Source organism: Pelobates fuscus, chromosome 1 (assembly GCF_036172605.1).
Source record: "Pelobates fuscus isolate aPelFus1 chromosome 1, aPelFus1.pri, whole genome shotgun sequence".
In the NCBI taxonomy this organism is placed as follows: Eukaryota; Metazoa; Chordata; class Amphibia; order Anura; family Pelobatidae; genus Pelobates; species Pelobates fuscus.
Genome location: NC_086317.1, coordinates 316795386 through 316815226, shown reverse-complemented (window position 1 = coordinate 316815226; position 19841 = coordinate 316795386). Strand labels below are relative to the sequence as shown.

At 39.5% G+C, this 19841-nt stretch overlaps 2 protein-coding genes across 2 annotated transcripts in view; one reads left to right on the top strand and one right to left on the bottom strand.

Moving 5' to 3' along the window:
- GABRB3 (gamma-aminobutyric acid type A receptor subunit beta3) overlaps positions 1-19841 on the top strand; it is a 492675-nt gene that overhangs the window by 24077 nt on the left and 448757 nt on the right. The gene's annotated exons all lie outside the window — the stretch shown is intronic.
- The window catches only part of GABRA5 (gamma-aminobutyric acid type A receptor subunit alpha5), a 190749-nt gene that overhangs the window by 60311 nt on the left and 110597 nt on the right, over positions 1-19841 (bottom strand). The gene's annotated exons all lie outside the window — the stretch shown is intronic.

Sequence of the window (19841 nt, the reverse complement as noted above, 5' to 3'; positions counted from 1 at the left end):
TTGAAGAGTTTGAAGAAGGAGAGCATGATCAACGGTGTAAAAGGAAGCAGAGAGGTCAAGAAGAATTGGTATGGAGAAGTAGCCTTTGGATTTAGCTGCGATTAGGTCGTTAGTAACTTTTATAAGAGCAGTCTCAGTGGAGTGGAGAGGGCGGAAGTCAGATTGAAGAGGGTCAAGGAAAGAGTTACATAGTTACATAGCTGAAAAGAGACTTGCGTCCATCAAGTTCAGCCTTCCTCACATATGTTTTTGCTGTTGATCCAAAAGAAGGCAAAAAACCCAGTCTGAAGCGCTTCCAATTTTGCAACAGACTAGGAAAAAATTCCTTCTTGACACCAAAATAGCAGTCAGATGTCTCCTTGGATCAAGCAGCTATTACCCCACTAATTAGAAATTATATCCCTGTATGTTATGTTTTTGCAAGTATTTATCTAATTGCAGTTTAAACATCTATATAGACTCTGACAAAACCACCTCTTCAGGCAAAGAATTCCATATCCTTATTGCTCTTACTGTAAAAAAAAAAACTTTTCTTTGCCTTAGATGAAATCTCCTTTCTTCCAGCCAAAATGTGTGACCTCGTGTCCTATGTATAGCCCTGTTTATGAATAGATTTCCAGATAATGGTTTGTACTGGCCCCGAATATATTTGTATAATGTTATCATATCCCCTCTCAGGTGCCGTTTTTCCAAACTAAACAGATTTAAATTTTTTAACCTTTCTTCGTAACTAAAATGCTCCATTCCTTTTATCAATTTTGTAGCTCATCTCTGCACTTTTTCTAGTGCCATGATATCTTTCTTTAGAACAGGTGCCCAAAATTGCACAGCATATTCAAGGTGTGGTCTTACCAGTGATTTATAAAGAGGCAAAATTATATTTTCATCTCGAGAATTTATGCCCCTATTTATACATGACAAAACCTACTGGCCTTAGCAACGGCAGATTGACATTGCATATTGCTGCCTAATTTGTTGTCTATAACAATTCCCAAATCCTTCTCGTGTGTGGTTATCCCTAGTTCACTACCATTTAGGGTGTAAATTGCTTGTGCATTCTTAACCCCGAAGTGCATAACTTTGCATTTCTCTACGTTAAATTTCCTCTGCCATTTTAGTGCCCAGTCCCCCAATCTATCCAAATCCCTCTGCAGCAAGGCAATATCCTGCTCACATTTTATTACTTTACAAAGTTTTGTGTCATTTGCAAACACTGATACATGGCTTTCAATGCCCATTTCAAGATCATTTATAAATATGTTAAATAGAAGCTGTCCCAAAACAGAACCCTGAGGGACACCACTTACTACTTTTGTCCAGCTTGAAAATTTACCATTAATGACAACTCGTTGTACTCTATCCTTAAGCCAATGTTCTACCCAAGAACAAGAATATTCATCTAGACCAATTTCTTTTAGTTTGAAGACTAACCTCTTGTGGGAAACCATATCAAATGCCTTGGCAAAATCCAAGTAGATCACATCCACTGCAACACCCTGATCTATACTTCTACTTACCTCTTCGTAGAATGCAATTAGGTTAGTTTGACATGACCTATGTTTCAGAAAACCATGCTGATTATTGTTAATTAGTGATGTCGCGAACATAAAATTTTCCGTTCGCGAATGGCGAACGCGAACTTCCGCAAATGTTCGCGAACGGGCGAACCGCCATAGACTTCAATAGGCAGGCGAATTTTAAAACCCACAGGGACTCTTTCTGGCCACAATAGTGATGGAAAAGTTGTTTCAAGGGGACTAACACCTGGACTGTGGCATGCCGGAGGGTGATCCATGGCAAAACTCCAATGGAAAATTACATAGTTGATGCAGAGTCTGGTTTTAATCCATAATGGGCATAAATCACCTAACATTCCTACATTGTTTGGAATAACGTGCTTTAAAACATCAGGTATGTTGTATCGATCAGGTAGTGTAAGGGTTACGCCCGCTTCACAGTGACAGACCAAACTCCCCGTTTAACGCACCGCAAACCACCGCAAACAGTCCATTTGCACAACCGCAAACTCCCCATTTGCACAAGGTTGGATACCAAGCTAGCCATGTCTTGTTCCTTGTCCTCACTGATGTCATTGAAGGTCTATTCCTCCACCCTGCCACGTACAACACCAAAGGTCCCCGAAACGTGACAACAAGCCCCCTGTATTTTTTCTTTTTAAATGTACACTACTGTTACACTAGATATGAGTTGCACTGGTGTGACACTGTACCCTGGCAGGCCCTGAAACGCACACATGTGAAGGAAACTGACTGCTATTATATTACAGTCAAAAAAGTTTTGTTTTTTTTAAATGCAAGCTATTGTGACACCAGATATGAGTGGTGGCACTGGGCAAGTGGGCACAGTATACACTGTGAGAATGACACACACGCTGGCAGGCAGGCAACTGCAATTAGATTACACACAAAAAAAAAGCAGACTGATGTTCTAGCCCTAAAAAGGGCTTTTTGGGGTGCTGTCCTTACAGCAGAGATCAGATGAGTCCTTCAGGACTGTACTGGACACTGAATACACTAGCTTAGCTATCGATTTCCCTATTAAATCAGCAGCAGCTACACTGTCCCTCCTCTCACTAAGAATGCAGCTTCCGGGGGGCGGGGCCTAGCTGTCATGGAGGAAAGACGCACTTCGTGTGAGCTCCCTCAATATCTCACTTTAACCCCTTAAGGACCAAACTTCTGGAATAAAAGGGAATCATGACATGTCACACATGTCATGTGTCCTTAAGGGGTTAAGCAGCTATCAACAAGCGAATTTCACCCCAGAAGCGGATGACCCAGCAATGTTGCTCCTACCTGACCGACCCGACATGCTTAATAGCGGTCAGAAACTCAGTCTTACTTACCTCCGCATGGCAAGTGTGGCCTGGTGCTCACCGGGTGGGAGAGGCGGCCGATCTCCCGATCCTGGGATGCCCAGGAGCAGCTACTTCCCGGCAGGAGCTCCGTTACCCCCCCCCCCCCCTCGGACCAGTGGGGGTTATCCCGGTCCACCCCTGAGAGGCTGTCTGGAGCTAATGGACGCACAGAGCACAGCCGCCCAGGCTGACATACTCATCTGCGACTCTCCCAATATGGCGGCAGCTGCGTGTCCTCCTGGTACCAGCAAAGCATGGCAGGATATTGAGTCTAAGCTGGACAGACTCTTTAATCAATCTTGGAAGCAAATAACAAGCAGGAAGCCCCAACAAGCTCCACCACAGCCCCAACAAGCATCACCACAGCTAAGCAAAGCAGTCCCCATTAAAATCCACCAACGCAAAAGGTGTCGAAGACGGGACCGGAGGCACAAACAGAAATGCAGAGCCTGCCCCACGTCAAGCACTCGCCTCCACCTTAAGCCACCACAATCCCGCACCGGATGTAAATAATAAAAAAAAAAAAATGCAGCTTCCGAATGAATCTAAAATGGATGCTGTCCAGGAGGTGGGAGGGTCTGGGAGGGTCTGGGAGGGAGGGTCTGCTGCTGATTGGCTGGAATGTGTCTGCTGACTGTGAGGTACAGGGTCAAAGTTTACTCAATAATGACGAATAGGGGGCGGACCGAACATCGCATATGTTCGCCATCCGTGGCGAACGCGAACAAGCTATGTTCGCCAGGAACTATTCGCCAGCGAACTATTCTATAGTCATAATAGATGCCTCTGGAATGGGAGGTACGGGTTGAGATGTTACGCATACCAGTGTCTCAGGGGCCAAATAAGCATTTCTGGACAAAAGTGTCTGATGGGCCTGGGCAATCTGGTCCATACGGTGATACTGTTCTTAAAATCTTGCCTCATAGGAGGCCATTTGCTGTCCTAAACCTGCAGGGCCCATGGTCCCATCATAATGTCATGATGTAATACCCCAACACGCAGAGTTTAGGATAGCAAGGGACAAGACTAGGATATAACTTATTACCTGGACTTAGAATGGCCAGACTAAACGTCAGACAGAGATAAAGCGTAATCAGAAACGAGACGAGGTCATGGTAACAGAGAGACTACGAAAACGAGAACAAGCCAGAGTCAGGTAGATGGTAATCAGTCACACGGGCAAACAAGACAGGAAAGGGTTAAAGATTAATTCATAGTCAAGAACAAAGCCATGGTCAATACCAAAATAAACAAAATAGATCAAGGAACGCACTAAAGGGTACTGACACAGAAACCACAATAGGACAAAGTGGATAGGGCTAGGGAAGTTTAAATATCCTTTAACATTTGATTGGCCCACGTCATGCCTACGCCCCTAAAATGTTCATGTGTGGGGGTGCTGGAATGACGTGGGCCAATGGGAGACTGAATCAACTTTTGGCTCCCACTGCCCCTTTAAGAGCGAGCTCGTGACTCGAGCCGTGCTCCTAGTGCCAGGCGGGCCACATGACCGATCACTGCGGTCAGTGCACGCGGCTAAGTGAGAAGAGGAGATCAAGCCGCATGCGGCTTGTGTGGAGGCAGGAGTGATCCAGCCACGCGCGGTTCAAGCTTAGGAGCCAGATTGGTCACAGGAAAAGGTAAATACAGCCACAACCACTTATCCCAATCACACACCTTTCCTAACGTCCTATCCCATTAAAAGCATATTACCACGTATTTAATAAAACAGACCCCCTACTTCATCCAGGTTACCGATCGATGGTTCGATATTCTGAGCCCTCTCTGATTTACTGTACACGACTATTCGATATTTCCAAAAAATTTATATAGCATTTTATGTTTTTTTGAGACCACATTTAAAATATTGGATATCGTTAAAAATCATGATCACTATATACTTTCTCTACAAACCTCTAAAACGAACCAAACTACTCATCCATCCGCTATACCACTTTATCCCACCTATAACTAGTGCCCAGTTAAAATACTTGACTCTTACTTACCCACACTCAGTCATGCCACACACATTTCACCACTACTCTCACTGAATCCCTCTGACTACGGCTAGATTCACCTTCTACATCAGAACACTACTCCTAAGATTGGGTTGTATCCATGTCTCGGGTCTTTCATTTAGAATAGGGGCAGCTTCGGTCTCCTTCAACACTGACACTCCAGTGCATATAATAAAAGATTGGGCAGATGGAAATCCTCAGTCTACAACCGATATATTCCTCATCCCGAGAAAGAAATGAGGAAAGCTTTTAAAAGTTTGGCTTTGTAAATTTGATGCAATAAGTGTGTTTTTCTTTAATAGCTTTTCACCCTCTTTGCATGAACCCGATTTACATATATTACTAATATGTTTCTGAACATATATATATTATATTATTCACTCACTCACTCTCTGGGCCGGCCTAAGACATCATGCTGCCTAGGTCCAACGATACATGACTATGGGGGATAATGTATAATAAACACAGGTTACTGGCTATGGGAGGTATAATGTATAATAAACACAGGTTACTGGCTATGGGAGGATAATGTATAATAAACACAGGTTACTGGCTATGGGAGGGATAATGTATAATAAACACAGGTTACTGGCTATGGAGGGATAATGTATAATAAACACAGGTTACTGGCTATGGGGGGATAATGTATAATAAACACAAACACAAAAAAAAGAAATAAAAGAATGCAGCTTCATAATTAATCTAAATTGTATGCTGTCTATGAGGTGGGAGGGTCTGGGAGGGAGCGTCTGCTGCTGATTGGCTGGAATGTGTCTGCTGACTGTGAGGTACAGGGTCAAAGTTTACTCAATGATGACGAATAGGGGGTGGACCGAACATCGCATATGTTCGCCGTCCGTGGCGAACCGTTCAGGACATCACTATTGTTAATAACACAGTTCTTCCCAATGAATTCCTGAATATTAACCCTTAGTAGCCGTTCAAATAATTTCCCGTTGTCATATACCTGGTAAAGGTACATACGGGGGTATTGCTGTACCCAGATGACATAGCGGAGCAACATATGATGTATTATACTACTGTAACACATATAAGGTTTGCAAAATATATTTTACAAACTCATTGAGTATGTCAAAAAGGCATATAAAAAGCGTATTACCACTACACTTGGTATAAGCTAGCGGGAAAAATTATTTCACGCTAAGGGTTAAAATACCCTAGGGTGTCTTCTTTAAGAAATGGTATGCCTTTATGGGGTAGCTGGAATAATTAACCTACAAACAAACCCCAAAAGTGGGGTATGGACACAGCGTAAAAATGTAAAGTTTGAAAAAAACTTAAATGGCTGTGTCTCAAATGTGCCCCTTCAATGTCCGCATATACCTGGCAAAGGTACATATGGGGGTATTGCTGTGCTCAGATGACACAGCTGAGCAAGATAGGAAGTATTATATAGCTGTAGCACACATAAGGTTTGCAAAATACACAGTACAAACCCACGGTGTGTGTCAAAAAAGCAGAAAAAATGCTTATTACCACTACACTTGGTACAAGCTAGCAGAAAAATGATCCCCCACTAAGGTTCAAAATATGCCTTTTGAAATACCCTGGGATGTCTTATTTAAGAAATAGTATGCTTTTATGGGATAGTTGGAATATATAGCCTGCTAAAAAAACTTCAAAGTGGGGTAACAACACAGCGTAAAAATTCAAAGTTTGACAAAACCTGCAATGGCTGTGTCTGAAATGTGCCCCTTCAACGTCCCCATATAACTGGCAAAGGTACATACGGGGGTATTGCTGTACTCAGACAACATAGCTGAGCAACATATAAAGTATTATAAAGCCGTAGCACACATAAGGTTTGCAAAATATACAGTACAAACTCACTGTGTGTCAAAAAGGCAGAAAAAAAATGCTTTTTACCACTGCACTTGATACAAGCTAACGGAAAAATTATCCCACGCTAAGGTTCAAAATTTGCCATTTGAAATACCCTTGGGCGTCTTCTTTAAGAAATAGTATGCCTTTTTGGGGTCATTGGAAAAAGCAGCCTGCTAACATATTTAAAAATAGAATACGGACCCATTAAAACTCTCCACGTAAATTCACACTTAAAAACCTGAACTTATCACATCTCTTTCACAGCACTGTAACTTCACAAAATATTGTCTGGGTTATACATTGGGCATATTTTTTTACTCAGAAGAGGTAACTGAGCATACTTAGTGGGAATGTATGACAGTGGCACTTATCAAACGTAAGAAATACCCAGCGAAAATGCAACATGTATGTAAAAAAAATATATATTTTTTTCTCACCACAAAGTTTGAAATAAATTGGTGAAAACATGGTGGCAAGTTAAGGTATTATATATGCCTAATAACATACCCTGGGGTGTCTGCTTTCTCAAATGGATGGCCTTTATGGGGTTATTTGAACAGTCAAATGGCTATAATGCCACAAATTCAGACATATGACCATCTATGAAAATGTCAACTATAGAAACTGAAATAGCATGGTCTCCTATATGGCACTGTAGCTTCACAGAATAGGGGCAAAGGTATACAATGGGGGTATCGTTGTACTCAGCAGATGTAGCTGAACACAATATGGGGTTCTGTACAGGGATAGCACACACTAGATTTACGAAATGCACATTACAAAAACCTTGTTATATGTGAATATGCCAAAATAGAGAAAAAACAAAATTTTACTCCAATATTTAGCAGAGATTGGCAGTGAAATGGCTACGCAAAAAGTGTCAAACTAACCTTAGGTAAATAGCCTGTGATGTCTACATTATATAAATATATACTTTTGTGTGGCAATTTTGTTTCCTGTAATGGGTATTAAACTTCCAAGACAAACATACCAACTTCTAAAATTGTTTCACTTTGAAATTTTATTTTAGACCTTGTAGTTTGTGACCTGTAACTTTCAAAATAAACTGAAATCCTACACATATTATGTACTTTGTAAATCAAGACACATAAATGAATTGATTTTGAATTACTTTTCCTAAGCTGTACATATTATGCACACATTATTATTGCCAAAACGTGGGGAAAAAAAGTGTTTTTTGTGTTTTTTCCACATTATTTTGCATTTTTTTTGTAATAAATTAGAATTTATACATGTATAGGTCACATCAAATTAAAGCCCTTTTTGTTGTCTAAAAAACGGTATATAATATGGGTTGGTACAATAAATGAGAGAGATGCAAATTGCAGTTAAACACAAACAGCAAAAAATGCAAAAATTGCTTGTGTCCTTAAGGGTATGTCCAGCTTCTGAAGCTGTGTCTTAAGGGGTTAAAGTTGTTTTTTGTTGTTATTTTAGTTGTAAAACAGATGTGGTTGGTTCTTTTGTTAATGCTGGCTCTCCTGGAACCCTTACATGAATTTTAACTTGTTTGTTGCATTATGGCTGCAAACAAAGAAACATCTGACTGTTTGTAGTAAGAGGAAGAAATTTCCACTGCAAGTGCTGATTTATTCCCATATGTGAACCCATGAGTTAAAGTGTTACTACAAGCATCATAATTGTACGGATTATGATGCTCGGAGTGCTCTGGTCCAATTTTGTTTTGCAATTATGCCAGCCATTTATTGACTGAGACAGTCAGCTGACAAAGAATGCAACATGCAGCTTTGCACATAGAAATATGCAGAGAATTAACATTAGCCGGCACAGAACTCTTGTTCCGGGCTGGCTAATGACGTCCCAATGATCCTGCAAAAAGTGTTACAGCACCGACAGCAAAGGGGTTACATTTAATATAGTCAGCTTTTTATAGTGAGACGCTGCAGGTACAGACTCCAGCCACCATGACAACTTTTAATCATTGAAGTGGTCAAGCTGCATGGAGTAGTTTTTTTTTAATATTGTCTCCAAATCGCACTGACAGTTTTTGATGTAGCTCATGGAATTTCTTGTGCTGGTTTATACGCAGAACTACTACAAACATTCACACACACATTCTCCATGCAAACATACACCTACATTCACACACAGACACTACACACAAATGCAACCATGCAAGGATGGGGAAATGAACTACAGATAACAAATCATCTTCAGAGTTGTACGACACTTGAAATCTACATTTTGGCCCCCCTGCTCTTTGCGGAGAGACAATTTTCTTTTTGCACCAGGGTCCTCTCTATATTATTTCTGCCACTGTCCTAATCTCTACTCTAGCTGATAACTGCATGCCAGTAAGTTTATTGATGTAAGGTAAGGCTGACATGAGTTTGTAGTCCTACGAGGGACTTTTATCGACAAATCTTATGTTATATATGCTAACAATACATACATGTGTTTATTTCCATATCTCTGATAATTATATGATTTCAATTCCCACGATTTTTAATATTATGTTTCCCTATATTTAAGATATATGTATTTTTAAGCTGTTAAAATTTTAATGCAGAGAAGAGGAAAATAAATCAAACCACGTTTCCATTTCTTTTTATTTGCAACACTTGCCATGGCTTTGCTTTATCTGAACTGGATTTTAATATAATTTGCTAAATCTTTAATGTAAATTAAAAAGAAAATGGAGTGTCTCATGTTTTATTCAATGGAGTAAATTCCAGAGAAGTGACAGTCCCCCCCTTAATGTCTTTACCAAGCTTAACTTGTATTTGTTTTTTATGATGCTCTGATAAAATATAAATGAATAGCTGAACATGGTGGTTCTTTATAAATCAGCGTCATACCAATATTAGTATTATACTGGACAGGGAGTAACAAAGATTTCACAAATGCACTGAATGTCAGCAAATAGGAAGCACTGAATGTCAGCAAATAGGAATCTTTAAGACACTTTCAGTACAAAATATCTATACAAACACTCATTTCTTTGGCTAAAAAGATTTTATATTAATTGGGAAGAACTTAAATGGGAAGAACTTTATTAGCAATAATTAGCATGGTTTTATGAAACATAGGTCATGTCAAACTAACCTAATTGCATTCTATGAAGAAGTAAGTGGAAGTATGGATCAGGGTGTTGCAGTGGATTTTGCCAAGGCATTTGATACGGTTCCTCACAATAAGTTAGTGTTCAAACTAAAAGAAATTGGTCTAGATGAATATTCTTGTTCTTCGTTGGACATCGGCTTTAGGATAGAGCACAACGAGTTGTCATTAATAGTTACTTTTCAAGCTGGTCAAAAGTGGTAAGTGGTGCCCCTCAGGGTTCTGTTTTGGGACTGCTTCTATCTAACATTTATAAATGATTTTGAAATAAACATTGAAAGCCATGTGTTTGGTGTTTTCAGATGACACAAAGCTTTGTAAAGTAATAAAATGTGAGCAGGATATTGCTTTGCTGCAAAGGGATTTAGATAGATTGGGGGGACTGGGCACTAAACTGGCAGATTAAATTTAATGTAGAGAAATGCAAAGTTATGCACTTCGGGGTTAAGAATGCACAAGCAACTTACACACTAAATGGTTAGGGTTAAGCACACACGAGAAGGATTTGGGAATTGTTAGACAAATTAGGCAGCAGTATGCAATGTCAATCTGCAGTTGCTAACGCCAGTAAGGTTTTGTCATGTATGAATAGGGGCAATTCTCGGGATGAAAATATAATTTTGCCTCTTTATAAATCGCTGGTAAGACCACAACTTGAATATGCTGTGCAATTTTGGGCACCTGTTCTAAAGAAAGAAAAATTGCAGAGACTAGCTACAAAATTGATAAAAAGTAATAGAGCATTTTAGTTATGAAGAAAGGTTAAAAAATGTAAATCTCTTCAGTTTGGAAAAACTGTGCTTCAGAGCAGATATAATAACATTATACAAATAACTTTCAGGCCAGTACAAACCATTATCTGGAAATCAATTCATAAACAGGGCTATACATAGGACACAAGAAATGAAATTTAATCTAAAGCAAATAAAAAAATATATTTTACAGTAAGAGCAATAAGGACATGGAATCCTCTGCCTGAAGAGGTGGTTTTATCAGAGTCCATACAGATGTTTAACCCCTTAAGGACACATGACATGTGTGACATGTCATGATTCCCTTTTATTCCAGAAGTTTGGTCCTTAAGGGGTTAAACTGCAATTGGATAAATGCTTGCAAAAACATAGCATACAGGGATATAATTTCTAATTAGTGGGGTAATAGCTGCTTGATCCAATGAGATATCTGCCATTTTGGGGTCAAGAAGGAATTGTTTCCTAGTTTGTTGCAAAACTGGAAGCACTTGAGACTGGGTTTTTTGCCTTCTTTTGGATCAACAGCAAAAACATATGTGAGGAAGGTGAACTTCATGGTCGCAAGTCACTTTTCAGCTATATAACTATGTAATATGTGGCAATAAATCCTGGGATAACAGGCTTTAGAAAAGTAGGTGTCACAAATTTACATTTTGCAGCTCTCTCTGCAGGTTTATAATACATCAAAGGAACACTATAGCTGTAACCTGCATTCCTAACTCTTTAGTGTTTTAGTGCCTGATAAGTGTTAGAGCCTCCCATTTGCAGTGAAAACCTGAAGACAAAAAGACCTTTTCTCCAGCACTGACTGCCACCCACTCCTTATTCTGAAATGTAAGAAACCTCCAAGATTCTGGTTTAATCTGACATTTCTGCATCCATTAACACCTTAAGGGCTGAGCCAAATGTACACATTGTGATCAAAATAAAACATAAACAAAACCTGGAATCTGACTATATATGTCTGTTCAACCATAATTCACCTCTTTTATATTATGTGCATCTACACTTATTATAAGTAATTTTCAAGTAATTCATGGGAAACATGGCTTTCATTTAACATCAAATATGTAGCTTTGAAACATAATTTAATATGAATAAAATATAAAACAAATGTATTTGTTTGTGTGTGAAAAATGCAAAAAAACTAAATTGAATGCTAATTTTGGTCAGTGTTTGTGACTAAGTGGCTACTAAAAAAGACTGGACATACCCCATTTGCAATACCTTGGGTGAGGGGAAGGAAAACTATGGGGGGGGGGAGAAAAACTTTGGGGCGGGGGGAAGGAACACTAGGGGGGAAGAAAACTATGGGAGGGGTAAGGAAAACTATGGGGGGAACACTATGGGAGGGGGAAAGAACACTATGGGACAGGGGAAAAAGGGGAAAGAATGCTATGGGACAGAGGAGGGGGGTAAACACTAAAAAAGAGGGTGGGTTGAGGAACAATAGGGGGGGAGTGGAACATTAAGGGGGGGCAAGGGTGAAGGTAAGGGGAAATTAACACTGGGGTAGTGGGGGGAACACTAAAAGAGAAGGGAGAGGAACACTAAGATGGGGAGATGGGAGGAACATTAAGGGGAATTGAGGGCACTAAGAGACAGGTAAGGGGAAGGGAAGAGGAACACTATGGGACAGGGGAGGAAGGGGAGAGGAACACTATGGGACAGGCGAGGGAGGGGAGAGGAACACTATGGGACAGGGGAGGAAGGGGAGAGGAACACTATGGGACATGGAAGGGAGGGGAGAGGAACACTAAGGGACAGGGGAGGGAGGGGAGAGGAACACTAAGGGACAGGGAAGGGAGGGGAGAGGAACACTAAGGGACATGGAAGGGAGGGGAGAGGAACACTAAGGGACAGGGAAGGGAGGGGAGAGGAACACTAAGGGACAGGGGAGGGAGGGGAGAGGAACACTAAGGGACAGGGAAGGGAGGGGAGAGGAACACTAAGGGACAGGGAAGGGAGGGGAGAGGAACACTAAGGGACAGAGGAGGGAGGCAAGAGGAACACTAAGGGACACTAAGTATTTAGAAAATTGGGCAGACTAGATGGGCCGAATGGTTCTTATCTGCCGTCACAGTCTATGTTTCTACATGGAGGGGAGAGGACCACTAATGGACATGGAGGGGAGGAGATACGAACACTAAGGGACATGGAGGGGAGAGTGGCACACAGTGGATCTTGAGTGGGAAGAAATACACACAGAGGGACATGGGGAGGGAGAAAGACACACAGATGGGCCTGGGGGTGAGAAAGTCTGCAGGGGGGCTGGGGATGAAAGCACCACACAGAAGAGCCTGTAAGTGGAAATACAAAGGGGCTGGGGTGAAAGAGACACAGAAGGGCTGGAGAAGAGGAAAAAGAGACACAGAGGGGCTGGGGGAAATAGACGGGCTGGTGGTGAAAGAGAAACACACAAAGGAGAAACATAGAAACATAGAAACATAGAATGTGACGGCAGATAAGAACCATTCGGCCCATCTAGTCTGCCCAGTTTTCTAAATACTTTCATTAGTCCCTGGCATTATCTTATAGTTAGGATAGCCTTATGCCTATCCCATGCATGCTTAAACTCCTTTACTGTGTTAACCTCTACCACTTCAGCTGGAAGGCTATTCCATGCATCCACTACCCTCTCAGTAAAGTAATACCTCCTGATATTATTTTTAAACCTTTGTCCCTCTAATTTAAGACTATGTCCTCTTGTTGTGGTAGTTTTTCTTCTTTTAAATATAGTCTCCTCCTTTACTGTGTTGATTCCCTTTATGTATTTAAATGTTTCTATCATATCCCCCCTGTCTCGTCTTTCCACCAAGCTATACATGTTAAGATCCTTTAACCTTTCCTGGTAAGTTCTATCCTGCAATCCATGAACCAGTTTAGTAGCCCTTCTTTGAACTCTCTCTAAGGTATCAATATCCTTCTGAAGATATGGTCTCCAGTACTGTGTACAGTACTCCAAGTGAGGTCTCACCAGTGTTCTGTACAATTCTGTACAGGAGCTGGTAAGAGTAGGGAAAGAAGGAGACACAGAGGCTGGGGGGGAGTAAGAAACACAAAGGGGGTAGTAAGAGATACACAAGGGAGGTTTAAGACACACATTGGAGAAAAAAATAGGGGATAAGACACTAAAGGGGGTAAGACATGTTAAAAAAGGGAATACGAAACAAAAGGCAGGTTAAGAGGCACACGGTGAAGATGCTTTTGGGGGGGTGGGGCTCCAAAATCATCTTCGCCTCTGTACCCAAAAATCCTTGCACTGGCCCTGATGGTGGCAATGCATAATTATTCATTAGTCAAGTCATAAATATATAAACATGGGTATCTTATGTTTTTATGTATTTGGTGATAAGTTAGCACTGCTAACGTTAATATAGCTGAAGTACACTTTTTTGTTAAAGTGGCACTATCACCCCACCCCCTGAAAAATTAGTATTTCATAAAGATAAAATCTCATAACTTACTCATTATGACTGTCCTGGAATTTCACTGAAATTCCAACCCAGTCAAGAGATATATAAAGACAAAGTAGGGCAGAGCTACAGAGTCAATCCCTGCAGCTGTCATCAGTGACGACTGCAGGGTAATAGGCTGTGTCTATGTGGATCCTGTGGTCTTGTGGGGTCCCCCATGAACCTCAATGCTGTACTCTCGAGTATGGCAAAAAGGATCCTGCTGGATACAGATGGCAGTGCCCACGAATGACAGGTTCTAGTTCTTGTAAGTAATATTACACATTTACCTGCCCATCCCCGGCAATGTCATAATCCGGGGACTTTGCAAATTCAGCAAAGTCCCCAAACAATGACAGAGCCACTTTAATATTATATTCTCTATGTTGATGTTGCATATGCCTTTGGACCTCCCTACTCATGAATACACTTTGGTTTAGTTTGGCATCAGTGTGTATTTTTGTCTTTTTATCTCTCTAATCATTTGTACAGAGTCTAAAGTCACAATTCTATTCCATGCATGTTTATCACAAGACTCTATTACTGACTTCTTCTGTTCTCTCTCTATACAAGCCATCCATTCAACCATGACATTAACTCCTCTCATTGCTTTAATTCTCACTTCTATTGTATCATTTCTGTTTTATACTCCTTAAGACCTCAATTTACCCACCCACGCCATAAGGCTTGCGCTAACCCATCTTGCCTCAGCTGAACCTGAACTTGTTCTCTTTACTGTATCTGTTTTGCTTTGCCTTCCTTGAATTCATCTATATCTCACCTTTTTTTATTTTTTGTTTATGGTTTGCTTTCTATTATATGTTCACTGTTTTACCTTTATATTTGTGATGTAAAATTATATATTTTTGAAGTACTCTTCTTGATAAGCAGTTTATAATAAATATAAAAGCAGTCTCTTTGAGTAACATACACAAGTGCATTTATGTCCATGACATTGAATAGAATTTTTTTTTTTTTTTTACCTTAACTATTTCCAAGTGTATTTTAATCCCTTAAACCAGTGGTTCCCAAACTTTTTAGGTTAAAGGCACCCTTAATATTTCAGTATTTATCCAACGCACCCCAAGTCAAAATTTCTAGGTTGTATATCTGTACAACGCTGCCGCATTTACTGGCGATATAGTGTGATGTACAGTGTTGGTGTTTAACCCCTTAAGGACACATGACGTGTGTGACATGTCATGATTCCCTTTTATTCCAGAAGTTTGGTCCTTAAGGGGTTAAAGGAGTGCTTCTATACATTTATTCTGTTTTAATACAGGGGTGTTTGTATTGGTTTCCTAGGCCTATGTTGCCTTTGAGACCATATGACAGTCCAGGAATGAAATTTAACCCCATCATGGCATACTATTTGAAAAGGTAGGCAACCCAGGGTATTCAAAATCGGTTATGTCTAGTCTTTTTAGTAGGCTAAAGACAGCATTAATTTTAGTTTTTTTGCATTTTTCACAAATAAACTATACTTTCAAATTATATATTATCATTAGCATATGTCTTACTGATCTAAAACACTCATATTTGTGTTCAGTAATGTCTCATGAGTACAATAGTACCCCCTTATCCTGGTTTCATGGTGTTTTGGAAAGTTACAGGGTCAAATATATGACTTGCCCATTTCTGTTTTTGCACATTGAAATTTGCCAGATTGGTGATATTGCGTTTGAGACCATATGGCAGCCCAATAATGAAACTTACCCCTATCATGGCTTACCATTTGAAAAATTTAATAAGCAAGGGTATTCAAAATGGGGTATGTCCATTCTTTTATATAGCCACTTAGACAAAAACGCTAGCCAAAGTTTTTGTTCAAATCTGTTTTTTGCATTTTTCACACAAAAACTGCAATTTTACTGATGATAACATCATTGTGATACATATTAATTTTATTTTTTTTAAACTCTAATATTTGTGTTCAGCAAAATCTCCTGGGCACAACAGTACCCCCCCATGTACAGATTTTATGGTGTTTTGGAAACTTACATGGTTAACTATAAAACTTGCAACTTAAATTCTCTGGCCTTTTGCCCTGGCTGCCAGACATGTCCCTTACATTGTAATTAATAAAAATATTGAATAATTTTGTAAAAAGATTACATAAATAGACACATAAAATCCAAATATATATTCATATATCTCTATTTAAATTCTAGATGTATATTTATGTAATTATATGTATATTTTTAAATAATATTTATTTATATATTTTTTTATATATATACATGCTGTCAGGGCCACCCGATGGATATTGATTGTCAGGGGGCCCGGTAAGCGCTGGGAGCTTTAACAGTGCGACCGGGCCCCCTGTGATGACATCACAAGCTGGGAGGAAGTGACCTCACATCACTCCTCCCAGCTAACACTGAGAGCCGCGCGGGAGGAAGCAGAGGGAGTCAGAGTTGGAACTTTGACTCCCATCCACCTGAGCCACCACTGGATCCCAGGGAAAGTCACCCGCCTGCATCTTAAAGGTAGGAAACAGGAGGGTGACTTAAACATTTTGTGTGTTTGTATGTATGCGTGTCTGTATGTATGTATGTATGTATGTATGTGTGTCTTGAGTGTGTGTGTGTCTGTCTGTATGCGTGTATGTCTGTGTGTGTGTCTGTCTGGATGTATGTGTCTGCCTGTGTGTGTGTGCCTGTCTGTTTTTTATGTATGTGTCTTTGTATGTATGTGTGTCTGTATGTGTGCCTGTCTGTCTGTCTGTGTGTGTCTGTATGTGTGCCTGTCTGTTTGTATGTATGTGTCTGTGTGCCTGTCTGTATGCATGTGTCTGTGTGTGTCTGTATGCGTGTATGCCTGTGTGTGTGTGTCTGTCTGGCTGTATGTGTCTGCCTGTGTGTATGTGTGCCTGTCTGTTTTTTATGTATGTGTCTTTATATGTATGTGTGTCTGTATGTGTGCCTGTCTGTCTGTGTGTGTGTGTGTGCGTCTGTATGTGTGCCTGTCTCTTTGTATGTATGTGTCTGTATGTATGTATGTGTGTGTCTGTCTGTCTGTATATATGTGTGCCTTCCTCTTTGTATGTATGTGTCTCTGCGTGTGTGTCTCTCTATGTATGTATGTGTGTGTGTGTGTGTGTGTGCCTGTTGGGGCGGAATAGGAAGGGGGGACCCCCACGGATTATTTTCGCACCGGGGCCCCATGGTTTGCGTGTTCGCCACTGGTTACAAGTATCTCAACAAATTTGTTTCATGGGTTCTCAATCTCCATTTTAGTTCCTAAAGCAATATGATAATTTTTGGAGTACAACATTTGGGGTATCAAAAGTTGCCTACCTTTAGTGTACTTTAGAAATTCTCTTCTGCTCTGTTAATTGAACTTTAATCACACACAGAAAAAGAGCAGGAAATAAGAAATTTTAATTAAAAACACTGCGCAATAAAGTAAGTTTAAAACTTAGATCTTACTTTACCTCAAGTGTGCAGTGATACTGTGTGAGTCTCAGGCATGGGCAGTGTGGTTAGGGCTGCATAAACACAGTGGTTTAACTCCTACATAGCATAGAATTGAGCAGTGAGACTGAGGGTGCACGATCTATACATCAAAACTGCTTCATTAAGCTAATGATGTTTTGGTGTTTAGAGTGTCCTTATAGGTACTTGTTTGTGAACTCTATTTGACATCAGAAAAATCTCTCTACTCACTGAGGTATGGAGCAATATTTATACCAATACAGTATTTACAGCATTATTTTCAATGTGAGTATTGTTATTTCTTTACAATAAATGTTTTATGTCTACATGTTGCTGTTTCTATTCTCTACTACCTATATGGAATACTAAGTGTAAAACGTTGCTGATGTAGACTAAATTTGTGCAGACTACCCACTCTGTCTATTTGTGGGTAAGAATAGGTAGAATGAGAACACCAGGTTAGATGTATTTACAGTCAAGATCATATTTTGCTTGCATTTTTATGAATCTGCATCTCAAATGGATTCAAGACTGCGCCCACAAACTTGACATGTAATTATTATAAAACATAATATTTATACACTATCATAATTGAAATTATTAATATTTTTTGCAGAACACAATTTAATAGCTATATAGAAAATGCTATGGGGCTATTAATGTATTGCTTCCTGAAATGTGATAGAGTCACATATGTTTGTTAGCATCAAAATCATGGGTTAATGCACAGGTCGTGAAGTTGCTGATCTTTTAACCTCGCCGGCTATCTCGGTATGCACTCCGTCATGCCACTTCATTAAGATCATAAACACTCATAACGAGTAGAATCTGCTTTATTGTTTATGGCGTTTATATGTCCATGTTAATATAGTTTGTATAGTGAAAAATCCATGGACAGATGGTAAGCTAAAAATTACCTTTGAATGGTACACATATGAAGCACAGAAACTTGTTGACACAGTCATGAATCCTCATTAAGAATCCAACATAATTAAAACGTGAGGACATGCAATAACTTTTAAACAAAAAAACATTTACAAAAAAATTCTCTCTCAAATGTAAAATGTACATTACCATGAAAAATGCAAATAAATGATGTAAATAATCATTGCGAGGTATAACTGCATTTGCATTTTATTTATTTATTTTTTGCTTTTAATATAAATGTAAAAAGCCTTTGCAGTTTATTTTTTAATATGTTTGCATACTGCACATGTAGACTGAAATCATGGGCACATTCAATAATAAAGCATGGATGCTACCATCTGCTTTTTAATATTACTTTAATGCATAACAAAAAACAAATATGCTAATTAAAAGTAAATTTTCAGTTTAGTTTTTAGTGAGTTTCTGGTGAATTCTTGGTACAAATGATTAAATTTGGATTTTTTTCATCCATTTTTTCCATTTTTTCCATATACACAATTGTGTCACCTGTGCAACAGATTTATAAAGTTTTCCATCACTATAACAATGGTGGTCTTCTAAAATGTACATTTTGTAATAACTGGCAGTATTTACTATGAAGACAATTGTCAATTTTTAGATCACTTTAATAAATATGATTAAAATACTGACTGAATTTAACCACTACTTTTCTGAACACTTTGATACGTATCCCCCATTGTGTTCATACAGTAAGTTGAGTAAAGTACTAAGGTAACCCTCACTACCATGCCTCCCAACATCCTGAGCCGCAGAGTTAGGACACTGCAGGGAGCGCTGCCAAAGCATGTCTAATGATGCACACATAATATGCTGCCTGGGAACAGTTCCCTGGTCTCACCAGATGCAGGACGCCAGGGAACTAAAGCCAGATGGTGGGACAGGACCCCAAAAGCGGGACACTTCATGGACAAAATAATGCATATGCATGCTAAATCATCTGACAACACTCATATTCGCAGAACTTCATCAAATGCTTTCAATGAAAATTGACCTGCTTTCTTCAGTTTCATGGTTTCTCACTAAGCTCATTATTCACTACTAAACTGTAATAAATTAAAATCCAAATGACAGAATCGAGGCTAAAGTAACCAAGCTGTAACTGTAGCTGAGTTGGGGAAGTTGTCCAGATCACCTATCTTTGTCTGGAGTGTGTCATTCAGATTTATATTTGGGCTTAAGTGACTAACCCTGTCAGTTTCCAGTTGGAGACAGACAGACTTGGTAACAGGGATCGAACTGCTTTACGATTTGCCTGAAAGTTTTGTTTTTTGGTTTTATATTTCTCAAAAGTTAGACTGACAGCAATCACGCACTGCCAAAAAAAAGTACTTTTTTTTTTTTTTTAACAATTAAACTGTACTTGCTTTGAAAATATAACATCATGGTACATGTTAGGCAAAATTATA